Raw genomic sequence first — 17,134 nt, 5'->3', positions numbered from 1 at the left:
CTATGAATGGTTCAGGCTATCTTGATTTCAATTTTCCAGGAAATAGCTTGAATCGTGAATTGAAAAGAAGAACTCTGTCTCCTTCTTTAAATTCTTTTAAACTTCTGATTCTTTTATCATGCCATTTCTTAGTTCTTTCCTTATATATTAACGAATTTTCATATGCTTCATGTCTTAATTCTTCTAATTCGTTTAGTTGATTTAACTGTAGACGTCCGGCTTCATGTAAATCAAGATTACATGTCTTCAAAGCCCAAAATGCTTTGTGTTCAATTTCTACTGGAAGATGACATGCTTTTCCATAAACAAGTCTAAAAGGTGTGGTTCCAATTGGAGTTTTGTAGGCTGTTCTAAAAGCCCAGAGTGCATCCTCCAATTTTATGGACCATTCCTTCGGATTTGATCCTACGGTTTTCTCTAGAATACGTTTTAAAGCTCGGTTGGTATTTTCAACTTGTCCACTTGTTTGTGGATGATATGCGGTGGAGATTTTATGAGTTACTCCATATCTTTTGAGAACTTTCTCAAGTTGATTATTACAAAAATGAGTTCCCCGATCACTTATTAAAGCTTTCGGTGTTCCAAACCTTGCAAAAAGACATTTTAAAAAGTTGACTACAACTCGTGCATCGTTAGTTGGGATAGCTTGTGCTTCCGCCCATTTAGATACATAATCAATGGCAACGAGTATGTAGAGATTATTATGAGATTTTGGAAATGGACCCATAAAGTCAATACCCCAAATGTCAAATACTTCACATACTTGAATGATATTTTATGGCATTTCATCACATTGACTTATTTTTCCAGCCCTTTGACATGCATCACAGGATTTGCAAAGAAGGTGTGCGTCTTTGTAAATTGTAGGCCAATAGAATCCAGCATCATAAACTTTTCTTGCTGTTAGTTGAGGCCCATAATGCCCTCCTGTTGGTCCTGTGTGACAATGGTTTAAGATTTTACTAGCTTCATCTCCGAATACACATCGGCGTATTATTCCATCGGGACAACTTTTAAACAAATGTGGATCTTCCCAGAAATAGTGTTTTATATCACTAAAGAATTTCTTTCATTTTTGGTACGATAATCCTTTTTCAAGGAATCCACATACTAAGTAGTTTGCATAGTCTGCAAACCATGGAATTTCATTATAATCTATCTTCAATAGATATTCATCAGGAAAGTTGTCTTGTATGGCCGATTCATTTAGAACTTCTAATTCGGGATTTTCAAGACGAGAAAGATGATCAGCGGCGAGATTTTCTGCTCCTCTTTTATCTCGGATTTCAATATCAAACTCTTGTAAGAGTAAGATCCAACGGATTAATCTTGGTTTGGCATCTTGTTTCGAAAATAGGTATCTAAGAGCAGAATGGTCGGTATAGACCACCGTTTTAGCTAGAACGAGATATGAACAAAATTTGTCAAAAGCAAAGACAATAGCAAGGAGTTCTTTTTCAGTAGTTGTGTAATTCGTTTGTGCTCCTTGTAACGTCTTACTAGCATAATATATAGGTTGAAATCGTTTTTCAATCCTTTGTCCTAAAACGGCTCCCATTGCAAAATCACTTGCATCGCACATAAGTTCAAACGGTAAATTCCAATTTGGAGTTATCATGATTGGCGCATTAGTGAGTTTTTCTTTAAGAATATTAAAAGATTTAAAGCATTCATCTGAAAAGATGAATGGAGCATCCTTTTCTAGGAGTTTATTCATAGGAGTGGCAATTTTAGAAAAATCTTTTATGAAACGTCGGTAAAAAACCGGAATGCCCTAGAAAACTCCTAACTCCTCTAACATTGGTGGGATGTGGAAGTTTAGCAATTACATCTACTTTAGATCTATCCACTTCAATTCCTTCCTTTGAAATTTTATGACCAAGAACGATGCCTTCTTTAACCATGAAATGGCATTTCTCCCAATTAAGAACTAGATTTGATTGTTCGCATCTAATAAGCATTCGTTCAAGATTAGCTAGACATGATTCAAAAGTATCACCGAAGACTGAAAAGTCATCCATGAAAACTTCCATGCATTCTTCTATCATGTCGTGAAAAATCGCCATCATGCATCTTTGAAAGGTTGCAGGGGCGTTGCAAAGTCCAAATGGCATGCGTTTGTAAGCAAAAGTACCATAAGGGCACGTGAACGTGGTTTTCTCTTGGTCCTCGGGTGCTATTGGAATTTGAAAATATCCGGAAAAACCATCTAGAAAACAATAGTAACTGTTTCAGGCTAATATTTCCAACATTTGATCAATAAAAGGTAAGGGAAAGTGATATTTTCTAGTGGTGTCATTTAATTTTCTATAATCAATACAAACACGCCATCCTGTTACAGTCCTAGTAGGAATAAGCTCATTTTTCTCATTTGTGATGACAGTCATGCCACCCTTCTTAGGCACGCATTGAACTGAGCTTACCCATGGACTATCCGAAATTGGATAAATTAAACCTGCATCAAGCAGTTTAATAATTTCTTTTTTAACAACATCTTGCATATTATGATTTACTCTTCGTTGGCGTTGCACATACGTTTTATGACCTTCTTCCATAAGGATTTTATGTGTGCAATACGAAGGACTTATTCCTTTAGTATCATGAATTTTCCATGCAATAGCTGGTTTATGAGCTTTTAGCACAGAAATGAGTTGTGATTTCTCATTTTCAGTAAGAGAAGACGATATTATTACAGGCAATTCAGATTCACCATGTAAATAAGCGTATTCCAAATGGTTTGGAAGTGGCTTTAACTCTAATGTCGGAGGTTCTTCTATCGATATCTGTCTTCTTCTTTTAGCATTTGAATTTCTTCTGTTGTTGGTTCATATCCATTAGCCATAAGTGTAGCTAACATTTCAGTTTCATCAATTAGTTCAGTTCCTTCTCCTAAAGAACATTCTACTGTTCCTTGTAATTCTGGAAATTCTTCTAACAATTCTGCATGTAAATCTATAGTTTAAATATAATAACATGTATCTTCTGCAGATTGTGGTTGTTGCATTGCTCTATCAACTGAAAAGGTAACACTCTCGTCCTCTATACTTAGGGTCAATTTCTTACCAAACACGTCTATCATTGCTTTAGCCGTGTTTAAGAATGGTCTTCCTAATATGAGAGGAACTTGAGAATCTTCTTCCATGTCAAGAACAACAAAATCTACTGGAAATACTAAAGTACCAACTTTAACTAGCATGTTCTCCATTATCCCTCTAGGATATTTTATTGATCGATCGGCTAGTTGTATACTTATTCGTGTTGGTTTCAATTCTCCAAGGTCTAGTTTAGTGTATAGTGAATACGGCATTAAATTTATACTAGCACCTAAATCTGCCAATGTTTCTATTGAACTAAGACTACCCAGAAAATATGGAATTGTAAAACTTCCTGGATCTGATAGTTTTTCTGGTATCTTATTCAACAGCACTGCTGATCAATTAGCATTCATAGTAACAGCCGAGAGTTCTTCCATTTTCTTTCTATTCGATATTAGATCTTTCAGAAATTTAGCATATCTAGGCATTCCTGAAATTACATCAATGAAAGGAAGATTTACATTTATCTGTTTAAACATATCCAAGAATTTGGATTTCTCGGCTTCAAGTTTCTCTTTTTTCATTTTACTCGGGTAAGGAAGTGGTGATTGGTATGGTTTAACATAAGGTTTAGCCTTAACTGTGTTATCTTCATTAACCTTTTCAACTACCGGTTCTTTTTCCTTATCTTGTTCAGGTTATGGTTCTTGTGGAGTAGGAATAGCGTCCTCAGAAATTACAGGTATTTCAGGTGGTTTAAGTGTTGTACCACTTCTTGTGGTAATGGCTTTAGCTGTTTCATTCCGGGGGTTAGCATTTGTATCACTAGGTAAACTTCCCGATTTTCTTTCACCTATTAAGCTTGCTAGGTTACTTACTTCTTATTCCAGATTTTGAATAGAAGCTTGTTGATTTCTAAATGCTTGAGCATTTTGTTCATTCGTTTGTTTCTGAGATGTGAAAAACTGCGTTTGAGATTCAACTAGCTTCGTCATCATATCTTCTAAATTTGGCTTTTTATCATCGGTTTGTGGTGGTTTGTTTTGAAAATTAGGTCTCTGCTGGTTGTAAGAATTGTTGGATACTTGTTGATTGCTAGGACCTTGTTGGTTGTTGTATGGAACATTGCGATTATAATTCTGGTTTTGATTGTAAATCGGTCTTGGCGGTTGATAATTATTCTGATAATTATTTCCAGGCCTTTGGTTTAGATATGAAACATTCTCTCTTTGTTCCATTGTTAGCTCAATACTAAGACAATCTTTTGTCAAATGTGGTCCTCCACACTGCTCACAACTAATTTGTATTGAGTGAATATCTTTAGTCATCTTTTCCATTCGTCTCTCGACAGCATCTATCTTTGCGGAAATGGAATCTAAGTCATGGCTAGAATCGACTCTAGCTGCTTTAGATGATCTAACGATATCTTTTTCTTGGTGCCACTAATGTGAGTGGGAAGCAGTGTTATAAATAATTTTGTAAGCATTAGTTTCTGTTTTCTTCATAATAGAACCACCAGCTGCTATATCTATGTCTTTTCTTGTAGTGATGTCGCATCCTTGGTAGAATATTTGTACTATTTGACAGGTGTCTAAACCATGTTGCGGACATCCTCTCAATAACTTTCCAAATCTGGTCCATGCCTCATATAGAGTTTCATTTGGTTTCTGTGTGAACGTAACAATTTCTCATTGAAGTCTTACGGCTTTAGATGCCGGAAAGAATTGTTTAAGAAATTTTTCAACTAAAACGTCCCATGTATCAATCGCCCCTTCAGGTAACGATTCCAACCAATCTTTGGCTTCTCCCTTTAAAGTCCAGGGAAATAACATGAGATATATCTATTCATCCTCAACTTCTCGAATTTTAAATAGAGTACAGATCCTATTAAAAGTACGAAGATGTTCATTTGGATCTTCCTTCGGCGCACCACTAAATTGGCATTGATTAGTCACCATGTGTAAAATTTGTCCTTTGATTTCATAATCTGGCGCATTAATGTCTGGATGAGTAATTGCGTGACCTTGGCCAGTGCGTTTAGCTCTCATTCGGTCTTCCATACTTAAAGGTTCCAGATTTTCCATGATTGAATTTGTTGAATCTGAATCACTAGAGGATTCTGATTTAATGGTTCGTTCCTCAACAATCTCTGTTTGAATGATTGGTGGATCCGGAGGAAAAATTAATGGTTCAGGATCTATGAATCGTCCCTGAATATTCCCCGGATCCTCAATTGTGAGATCGGGTTCAAAAAATGGATTATCGGAAATTTGAATTGGAGTACTTGGTCGACTGGATGACGATTCTAAAGAAAAACCAACGGCGACAATATTAGCTAGATGTCTTGATCGAGTTACAGGTGGTGAACGTACAAAAGGTGGTAAACGTCTTGCTCGGTGCATTCACTGAATATCCTATTAGTTTTTAAAAGGAAAGAAAAATTATATAAGTTATCTAATTAATAGACTTTTCTGATTTTGCCCACGTTTCGAATAGCCAAAAGATGCAGCAGAGGGGCAGGATTCGTTTGGTCTCAATATAATTGAGTACTGTTTGGCTCCAATAACCCGGTCCACGTACAAATCCAACTATTACTACGAACCAGAAAATTTTGATGTCTATCAATTTAACCACTAAAAATAAATTTTCGTAATTTTAAGAAATTTAGAGAAGAAATAGGAAAAAAATCTATGTCATAAAACAAGAATGTCGAGAAATAAGAAAGAAAAAGAGCGCGTCGGTATTAAATTTGGAGAAATAAGAAAGAAAAAGAGTGACTTATAAAACTTTAAAACACTCGACTAACCTAACCTTATTATTATCACTAACTTAAAATTAAAATTGCAAATTGAGATTACTAATTGGAGTGATAATTGATACATAGGTAAAAGGCGTCGAAAAATAAAAATAAGAAAGTAGCGCGTCGAACGGCGTCACAAAATTCTAAAGTACCTAAATCTTAGTCTAAGGAATAAGCACTTAAGGGATTTTACGGCAAGGCCTAAAAATCTAGAAATAAAAATAAGCTACGGCAAAAACTAAATTTAACACTAACTACGAACAATAAAAATACAAATATTACGATTAAATAATTAAAAAGAAACAAATATAAAAAGAAGCTAAAAATGATAAGATTACAATTTTTATAGAAATATTATTTTTATATTTATTTTATAAAAGCCTTAATTTTTATATATATATTAAAACTAATTATAATTAATTATTCTAATTAAATTATAACTTAAACTAATTAATATTAATTAAAAACTTAAACTAAATTATAATAATAATAAAACTAATTAGGGTTTAAATAATAATAATAATTAATTACTCCGTATTAAATGCGAAATTAGGTTTCTGGTTTGGCCTGCCAGGGCGGCTCCGCGAGTCGCGGTTGGCCCGGTTCAATATCTCCGCAAGTCGCGGGGTATGAAATTTCAGATTAGGTGGTTTCGTTTGACAGGTTTCGTTTTTCATATTTATATATATATATATATATATATATATATATATATATATATATATATATATATATATATATATATATATATATATATATATATATATATATATATATATATATATATATATATATATATATATTTTATTTTTCTATTTTAATAATTATATAAAATATTTAAATTAAATAAATAAAACTTATATTTAAAAACTAAAATAAAAATAGAAATACTTTATAATTTTATAAAAATTTTAAAAATAGATTTATATATATATATATATATTTTTTTTTTTCGATTTTAATTTTTTATATTTTTGATATTTAAAAAAAATGTATTTTTACAAAAACTAAATAAAACTTAATAAAAATCTTTTTTTTTGTGTGTGGCGTTTCGCTTCGGCGTTTCCCCGGCAGCGGCGCCAAAAATACTTGATGTTATGCGAGGTGTATATAAAATAGCTTTTATTTTACTAGGAAAAACTATTAAATACGATACAATTTTTCACAAGATATTTATTTATTTATAGAATGGATATACTAAAACCTTGCTACAACACTTATAGGCAGTGTACCTAATCGTACAGTAGTGTAGTTTTTAGTAAGTCCGGTTCGTTCCACAAGGAATCTTTTAAACAAAGCTTAACGCTATATTAGTTTTAATTTATAAAAATACAAATATATATAAGTAATATTATTATTATAAAAAGGGGGTTTTTACCGTTTAATGACCGGTTTGTCGATTTTAAAACTTAGTCGCAGTTAAAACCTAATGTAAAATATTAAAAATAAATATAACTTAATTTAAAGCGTAAAGTAAATAACGATAATGAAATTGCGATAAATAAAAGTGCGATAAAACAAAATTGCGATAATTAAAAAGTACGATAATTAAAAGTGTAATTAAATACAATAACAATAAATAAAAGTGCGATAATTAGAAGTGCAATTAAATATAAAATAAAGGAAATTAAATCTGAAATAAAATAATTATGCTTATTTAAACTTCCGTAATCATGATGTTTGACGTGTTGATTTCAGTTTTATGCCCATGGGTTAATTGTCCTTTGTCCTGGATTATTCAATATGCCCGTCTGGTTTTTGTCCATAACAGTCCATCAGTCATAAATATAAAGTGCGAGTATCCTCGTCAAATTATCCTTATACCCGAAGTCAAATATTCCAACTAATTGGGGACTTAAACTGTAACAAGGTTTTAATACTTTGTTTAATAATTACACCAGGATATCGACTGTGTGTAACCCAAGGTTTTAATACTTTGTTATCAATTATGCCAAGTGTCCTTGTACATAATTTCACCCCTGTTTTAATAATTCCATAGACTATTAATCCATTCCCGTATCCGGTTAAATGAACGATTATTCGTACATATAAATATCCCGCCCATCGTGTCCGATCGAGTGTATATGGTTATTTATAGGTATGTCCAATTGTAAATCTTTATATTAAAATTAACAAACTATCATTTAGTTAAACAAATATAAAGCCCATTAATAGCTCATAGTCTAATTTCCACAAGTGTCGTTCTTTTGTCCAAACCCCAATTATGGTACAAAGCCCAATTACCCAATTTTAATATTTAGCCCAACATCATGATTACTTCGTTTTAAATAAGCATAATAATAACTTAGCTACGAGACATTAATGTAAAAAAGTTAAACATAACTTACAATGATTAAAAATAGTGTACCGTTACACGGACAGAATTTTGACTTACACCCTTACAACATTCGCTAACATACCCTTATTATTAGGATTTAAAATTAAAATTAAAATTAAATTATATATATATATACTTTTTTGAGAGATAGATAGAATTAGGATATTTAAAACAGATCAAATGCATTGGCTTTTATAGGCAGTTTCAGAATTTGGGGCTCCACGAGTCGCGGTACTCTAACCCTTCAAACTCCGCAAGTCGCGAAGTTTGCTTTTACAGCTCATCCCTTTTTGGATCTTCTTTGCCGACGTTTTATTATATAAATATAATATATATATATAATTTATATAATTAATTATATATTATATTATATTTATATACATAATTAATTTGTAACTTTCGCTCTGTTGCGTCGTGCGTTGAGAGTTGACTCATGTCCTGGTTCCGGATTTTCGAACGTCCTTTCGTACTATTTTATATCGTGTACTTTGCGTTTTGCGTCTTATACTCTTGTCATTTTTAGACGTTTCTCATCAATAATTTGAACCTTTTTGATTGTATCTTGTACTTTTTAGCTTTTTGGACCTTTGCGTCTTCAATTCGTCGAATCTGCCTTTTGTCTTCACCTTTTAATATTTAAACGAATATCACTTGTAAATAGAACAATTGCAACTAAAATCTTGTATTTCTTGAGGAATAATGCTATGAAATATGTGTTCATTTTTCAAATTCACGAACTAATAATAATATTCTTGTGTCAAGATATATATATATATATATATATATATATATATATATATATATATATATATATATATATATATATATATATATATATATATATATATAATTAATATTCAATACTTATGATACTTGTGATAATTTTAATTGTCCATTGTTAGTAGTCCAACGTTCGTAGTCCAATAGTCCAATAGTCCAACAGTATAAATATATATATAAATATAAATGCGTATATTGTGTTAGAATTCACTAACACTATAATATATTGTCTTAATATAATAAGACACATAATATGTATATTGTCTGAAGCAATCCGCGACCCATTGTATACATGTCTCAGGCTCGATCACAACTCAAAGTATATAATATTTTGGAATCCACTTCGACCCACAGCTAACTCGAGATTACTGCCAATGGTGTTTAATAGTTTGTTCCAATATTATATATAGAAGAAGTCAAAATGATATGTCAAAACTTTGTATACGAATCTACGGTGATCAAGTCATATATATATATATGGTGCCTTACGATCTTTATTAAGACTATAATATATTGTCGTAGAACTTAATCACGACTATTATAAATTGTATTTCCATAAGTTCGGGAACAAGACATGTATATATACATGTAGGATACAAGGTAAGTTATCTAGGATAAGGTTAGCATCCATTTTTATAAATCATGTCCGTAGCTAAAAATTAAGAAAAATATCCAATTTTGTTTTACCCATAATTTCTTCGTTACAAATCCGTTTTGAGTAATTCGAGTTGCCATGGTTTCTTATCGAACTCAACATTATTAATCTTAACAGAAAAGTATAGGTTTATAGTCAAAAATACATTTTAGGTGTCAAATAAGAGAAGATAGTCATATCCGTCGTAAGAACGACATTTTGATGACCCTTTTGAAAAAAGATACTTCCACTTAGAGTTTAACCATGAATTTTGGATATATTTCATATCCATATAAAATAAGATTTTTCACCAAAGGAAATCTTTTAATTCAAAGTTTAAGATAGGTTTTTAAAATTAAACCCGAAACAGCCCCCGTTCGACTAAGACGGCGTATATTCGATTTTAAGGTGTTCTTCGTGTTTACAAGTTTTATATCCTTATGTTAGCTTGACATACTGTCATAATACATATGTTGAAGTATTTTAAAAGTCAATTTAGAAGGATTAAGTTTATTTGCCAACAAGTTTAGAAATAATCTAAACTATGTTCTTGTTGTTATTAGTTATAACTCAAAATAAGATAGCTATATGAATATGAATCGAATAAGATTATGAATAAGGTTACTACCTCAAATCAAATGAATAAAGTTTTTTTAGAAATAAGGAGAATATCTTGAGTTTAAAGATATCCTTGATGGCTTGAAATTCTTGAAGTAAAATCATGAAATGAACAAAAGTTCGAATAAGAATTTCTATCTTGAAATAAGATAGTTATAAGTATATGAATTGAACTAAAGCTTATATATGATTCTTACCTTGATTATAAGATGAAAAGCTACTGTAAATAAAGTATAATTAGTGATCCTAAAGAGTTGTTAAGTTGGCTTGAAAGATTGGAAGTAAACTTCTTCAAGTTGGAAGGTTATCTTGATATGTTCTTGAATGATTCTTGTTATGATGTTTTAAGCTTGTTCTTCAAGCGGTTTAGGAGATATATAATGAAAGGTTACTGAATTATAAATGTTCTTGAGTAGTATGTGTTTAGGAGTAATGAAGTAGGTGATTAAAATGAGATGAAATGTATATAGATATATAGATAGATATGTTTAGATATAGATATATGATGGATTAGTTTTTGTTTCTTGCATTTTAGTCATACAAGAAGTTAAATGAGTTGGTTCCATATGTCTCCTAACTGATTGAGGGTGGCTAAGATCAATGATTTGGTATGTATATACCAATAGTAAATACGTTTAGAAGCTAGGTATGATACGGGTATAAATACCGAATGAATACGAGTAGAATTCTTGATAGAATTGAATGGGAATATGAATATAGTTATCTTTGTTGAGTATAAGTATATTGATATATGTATTTAAGTCTTTCAAAAGTGTATTAATACATCTTAATACAATACATATACATTTAGTTTAAATTAGGGTTTAAGACTTCGAAAAACGTTACATATATGTATATTGTTTCGAAGTCTTTAAGTTAGTAGTCTCATTTTATATATATAACCAATTGTTAATATACTTAATGATATAATTAAATATCATTTTAACAATTCATAAATACATATATCCATATATATATTCCATTAAATAATTATTACACGTTATGACGTTCGTGAATCGTCAGACAACCTGGGTGGCCAAACGTTTGTATGAAATTCATTTCAAATAGACAAGTCTTAACAAGTTGGATTGTTTACCATGTTGGAAACATTTAAATATGTAAATATTAATCTTATATATATTAGCGGAAAAATCCGGGTCGTTACATTAAACACCCGTTAATTTAAATTTCGTCCCGAAATTTAGAATAGTATCTAGTTAACGTGCGATATCAGAAAACAAATGTGGGTACTTCAGCTTCATTTGGTCTTCTCATTCCCAAGTGAATTCAGGTCCTCTACGAGCATTCCACCGAACCTTAACGATTGGTATCTTACTTTGTTTGAGTCGTTTGACCTCACGATCCATAATTTCGACGGGTTCTTCGATGAAATTTAGTTTCTCATCAATCTGAATTTCGTCTAAAGGGATAATGAGATCTTAGGTAGCTAGGCATTTAGATTTTGTGAATCTTTTCTAATTGTGGAGGTAGTTTAAGTCGATAGGCCACCGGCCCAATGCGTTTTTCGATCTTGAATGGCCCAATGTATCTTGGGCTCAATTTCCCTCGCTTTCCAAAACGAATAACACCTTTCCAAGGTGATACCTTAAGCATAACCATATCACCCACCTCAAACTCTAAAGGTTTCCTTCTAACATCCGCGTAGCTCTTTTGCCGACTCCGGGCTGTTTTCAATCGTTGCTGAATCTGAATGACTTTGTCGGTAGTTTCCTGGATAATTTCTGGACCTGTAATCCATTTTTCCCCCACATCACTCCATCAAATCGGAGACCTGCACTTCCTCCCATAAAGTGCCTCTAATGGTGCCGCCACAATGCTAGAATGATAGCTGTTGTTGTAGGAAAACTCAGCTAACGGTAGATGTCGATCCCAACTGCTTCCAAAATCAATAACACATGCTCGTAGCATGTCTTTGAGTGTCTGAATCGTCCTTTCACTCTGCCCATCAGTTTGTGGATGATAGGCAGTACTTAAATCTAGACGAGTTCCCAACGCTTCGTGTAATGCCTGCCAGAATCAGGAAGTAAATCTGCTATCACGATCAGAGATAATAGAGATTGGTATACCATGTCTAGAAACAACTTCTTTCAGGTATAATCGTGCTAATTACTCTATACCATCCTCTTCTTTTATTGGCAGAAAGTGTGATGACTTAGTAAGACGATCGACTATTACCCAAATCATATCATAACCACCTGCGGTTCTCGGTAACTTAGCAATGAAATCCATGGTAATGTTTTCCCATTTCCATTCTATGATTTCAGGTTGTTGGAGTAGACCCGATGGTTTTTGATGTTCAGCTTTGACTTTAGAACAAGTCAAACATGCTCCTACATATGTGGCTATATCGGCCTTCATTCCTGGCCACCAAAAGTTTTTCTTGAGATCTTGGTACATTTTTCCCACTCCGGGATGTATTGAATATCTGGTTTTATGTGCTTCATCTAGTACCACTTTCCACAAATCCCCATTCTTTAGTACCCAAATTCTTTCAGCTAAATACCTGGTTCCGTCTTCCCGAATATTAAGCTGTTTTTCTAATCCTTTGGGTATTTCCTTTCCAAAAATTCCTTCCTTCAAAATCTCCTGTTGTGCCTCTTTTATTCGAGTAGTAAGATTAGTATGAATAATCATGTTCATAGCTTTTACTCGAATAGGTTCTCTTTTCTTTCGACTCAAGGCATCGGCTACCACATTCGCTTTTCCCGGGTGGTAACGGATTTCACAATCATAATCATTTAGTAGCTCAATCCACCTACGCTGCCTCATATTTAGTTGCTTTTGATTTAAAATATGTTGGAGACTTTTGTGGTCGGTGTATACAATAAACTTGACCCCATATAGATAATGTCTCCACATCTTTAATGCAAAAATAACGGCGCCCAATTCCAGATCATGTGTGGTGTAGTTTTGTTCATGAATTTTGAGTTGTCGAGAAGCATATGCAATCACCTTCTTCCGTTGCATAAGAACACACCCAAAACCCATTCTTGATGCGTCGCAGTAGATAACAAAATCTTCCATTCCGTCAGGTAACGATAAAATAGGTGTCGTAATCAACTTCTTTTTCAACAATTGGAAGGCACCCTCTTGTTCGGAAGTCCATTCATACTTTTTCCCCTTGTGTGTCAAGGCAGTTAAAGGTTTGGCTACTCGGGAGAAATCTTGAATAAATCTCCTATAATAATCGGCTAAACCCAAAAATTGACGTATTTGCGTTGGAGTTTTCGGGGTTTCCCAATTTTTGATGGATTCGATCTTGGCGGGATCAACTTTGATTCCATTACTACTGACTACGTGGCCAAGAAATTATACTTCATTTAACCAAAAAGCACATAGAGAATTTTGCATAAAGTTGTTCTTTTCTTAACAACTCTAATACAAGTCTCAAGTGTTGTTCGTGTTCTTGGTTATTCTTCAAATAGATAAGAATGTCATCAATAAAGACAATAACAAACTTATCTAAATATGGACTACATACTCGGTGCATGAGATCCATGAAAACTGCGGGTGCATTGGTTAGACCGAATGGCATAACCATGAATTCGTAATGGCCATAACGAGTTCTGAAGGCTGTTTTTGGTATATCATCTTCTTTAACCCTCAGTTGATGATAACCCGACCTTAAGTCGATTTTGAAGTATACGCTCGAACCTTGGAGTTGATCAAATAGGTCGTCGATTCGGGGTAAAGGGTATCGGTTTTTGATGGTTACTTTGTTCAGGTCACGGTAATCGATACACATGCGAAAAGACCCATCTTTCTTTTTAACGAATAAAATTGGAGCTCCCCATGGTGACGTACTCGGTCGAATAAAACCACGTTCTAATAATTCTTGTAGCTGACTTTGCAATTCTTTCATTTCGGTGGGCGCAAGTCTATATGGAGCACGAGCTATTGGTGCGGCTCCTGGTACAAGATCTATTTGAAATTCAACAGATCGGTGTGGAGGTAGTCCCGGTAATTCGTCCAGAAACACCTCAGGAAATTCTCTTGCAACAGGAACGTCATCGATTTTCTTTTCTTCTTTTTCAACCTTCTCGACGTGTGCTAGTATGGCATAACAACCTTTTCTTATTAGTTTTCTCGCCTTCAAACTACTAATAAGATTTAATTTGGCATTACCCTTTTCTCCGTACACCATTAAGGGTAACCCGTTTTTTCTCGGAATGCAAATCGCCTTCTCATGACAAACAACTTTGGCTTTCACCTTGAACATCCAGTCCATTCCAATAATTACGTCAAAGCTTCCCAATTCCACTGGTATTAAATCAATTGCAAACGTTTCGCTAACTAAACTAATTTTTCAATTTCGGCAAATTTTATCAACCTTAATTAGTTTACCGTTTGCTACTTCAACTATACACTTTTTATCCAAAGGCGTTAACGGGCAATTTAATTTGGCACAAAATTCTCTACTCATATAACTTCTATCGGCACCTGAATCAAATAAAACATAAGCAGGTGTATTATTGATAAGAAACGTACCCGTAACAAGTTCTGGGTCTTCCTGTGCTTTCTCCCCATTAATGTTGAAGGCTCTCCCACGGCCTTGCCTATTTCCATTCCAGCACTGGTTTATGGTATGGCCCGGTTTTCCAAATCCATAGCAAACAACGCCGTTATTATTTGTTCCTGCATTATTTACTCCTTTATTTCTATTTGGTCTGTAGACTTCACACTTTGCCGCAATATGGCCATTCCTATTACACTTGGTACATAATTCTCTACAAAACCATTCCGGATGAAACGTATCACACCTGGGGCATATAGTTCTTTGCCTTTTGTTGTTGTTGTTGTTGTTGTTGTTGTTGTTATTGTTGTTGTTGTTGTTGTTGTTATTGAGTCGTTTGTTGTTGTTATTGTTGTGATTGAGATTGTTATTGTTGTTATTATTATTGGGATGGTTGTTGCGGTTATTGTTGCGGTTGTTGTTGCGATTATTGTTGTTGTTAAGGTGATTGCGATTGTTGTTGTAGTTGTTGTTTTGATTGTTGTTGTTGTACTGGTGACCCTGATCACTGCTTTCCTCCCACTTTCTTTTTCCCTTTTTCATTATGGCCTCCTCGACCGCTTCTTTCTTTATCCTTCCTGTAATTTGGCCTATCAATTTGTGGGCTATACGGCTCGCTTTCTGCATTGTTGCAGGGTCGTTAGCACCTACATGCTTTTGGATTCGTTCCGGCAACCCTTTTATGAATGCTTCAATTTTTGCTTCTTCGTCCTCAAATGCTCCAGGACACATTAAAGCCAGTTCATTGAAACGTCGCTCGTAGGTAGTGACATCTAACCCTTAGGTTGTCAGTGCTTTAAGCTCTGCCTTGAGCTTGTTGATTTCGGTTCTGGGACGGTACTATTCCGTCATCATGTGCTTGAAAGCGGACCATGGAAGTGCGTAGGCGGTATTCTGTCCTACGTAATCCATGTAGGTATTCCACTATGTCAAAGCAGTACCCCTGAAAGTATGTGTGGCATACTTAACTTTATCCTCTTCTGCGCAGTTGCTGATTGCGAACACGGCTTCAACCTTCTCTGTCCACCGCTTTAGTCCCACGGGTCCTTCAGTTCCTTCAAACTCATTGGATTTGCAGGCCGTAAAAGCTTTGTAGGAACATCCTACCCGGTTGCCATTGTTTCCTCCACTGCTGGAACCCGATTGGTTATTGTTGTTCATTGCATTCACCACTGCAGCCATATTTGCAGCGAAAGCTTGAAGTTCTTCTGTGTTCAATTGTTGTTGTCTAGTAGCTGGAGGAGCCATTTCCTTCAAAAATAGCCGACTGAGTTAATCATATAGAATTTTAGAAGTAGCCAAAAAGTATTTTGTAGATTAATATGAACTTATTATTATAAAAGCCTTTTCTTCATATTAGCGTTTTATAACTATAATAATGTTCATACTTAGCAGCTAACACACAAATTAACTACTAAAATTCTAATATGAAAAACTATGGTAAGTTATTACGTTACTACGTAATAATAAGTTGTAATAATAATAATAAACCTTCCATGCTTATTCTTATTATTATACAATCATAAGGAAAATTACATTGCAGATTTTCTTACAAACTTAAACACACAATATAATACATATTATACAATGCATGGAATACATGATAGCTGCCGATGGTTCAAGAACGGCAAGATTTCTTAGATGTTGACGTTGTTTCTTTCTCGGCCAAAAGTTTGGATTTTCGTTTGGATAGTTCTTTTTCCAATTCCTCCCAATTGGTTCTTTTGGCTAATTGTTTGGGAGCAAAACCAACAGTCGTTATACGAGCGGTCATTTTATAAACTGGTCTCTTAGGTGGTTCAGGTGGATGATCCCAAACATTTTGGGTCATAATAGGTTCATCAGGTTTGGGATCGGGTATAACAGCCAAAGATTTTCCCAAATCACATTGTGGTTCGGTAATTTCCACAACTTCTTCAGGATCCTCTTCTTCGGGTTCCTCTTCGGGATCTTCTTCTAGATCCTCTTCTAGAACCTCTACTGGCAATTATGAATCTTCTCAATTTTCCCAACAATTTTCCACTTTAATGGTAGCACCAAAAGTTAACTTTTCCGTTGGTTCATAAGTCGTATGCTTTGACTCAGCCTCCGAATCACTTGATAAGTAAATGAAATCTGAATCACTAGAGATGCTTATATGATCGGATGAAGTCATCTATCACATAATAGCAGGCATGTTAAGAGAATGATATATCTTATAATATTTATATGTTAATAATCTTATGTTTCCAACAATTATATTAAGCAATCATTTTTAAAATAATTACGGTCGAAGTCCAGACTCACTAATGCATCAAAAATCAGTTAGACATACTAATGAAAAAATTTCTGATTCTCTAAGACCAACGCTCGGATACCAACTGAAATTCCCCGTTCATATTAATTATAAACGTTT

At 33.8% G+C, this 17,134-nt stretch overlaps 1 pseudogene; it reads left to right on the top strand.

Annotated features, from left to right (window-relative positions):
* LOC139849053 (CLP protease regulatory subunit CLPX1, mitochondrial-like) overlaps nt 1-17,134 on the top strand; it is a 324,386-nt pseudogene that overhangs the window by 100,557 nt on the left and 206,695 nt on the right.

Source organism: Rutidosis leptorrhynchoides, chromosome 5 (genome assembly GCF_046630445.1).
Source record: "Rutidosis leptorrhynchoides isolate AG116_Rl617_1_P2 chromosome 5, CSIRO_AGI_Rlap_v1, whole genome shotgun sequence".
In the NCBI taxonomy this organism is placed as follows: domain Eukaryota; kingdom Viridiplantae; phylum Streptophyta; class Magnoliopsida; order Asterales; family Asteraceae; genus Rutidosis; species Rutidosis leptorrhynchoides.
This window is presented reverse-complemented; position numbering and strand designations above follow the sequence as displayed.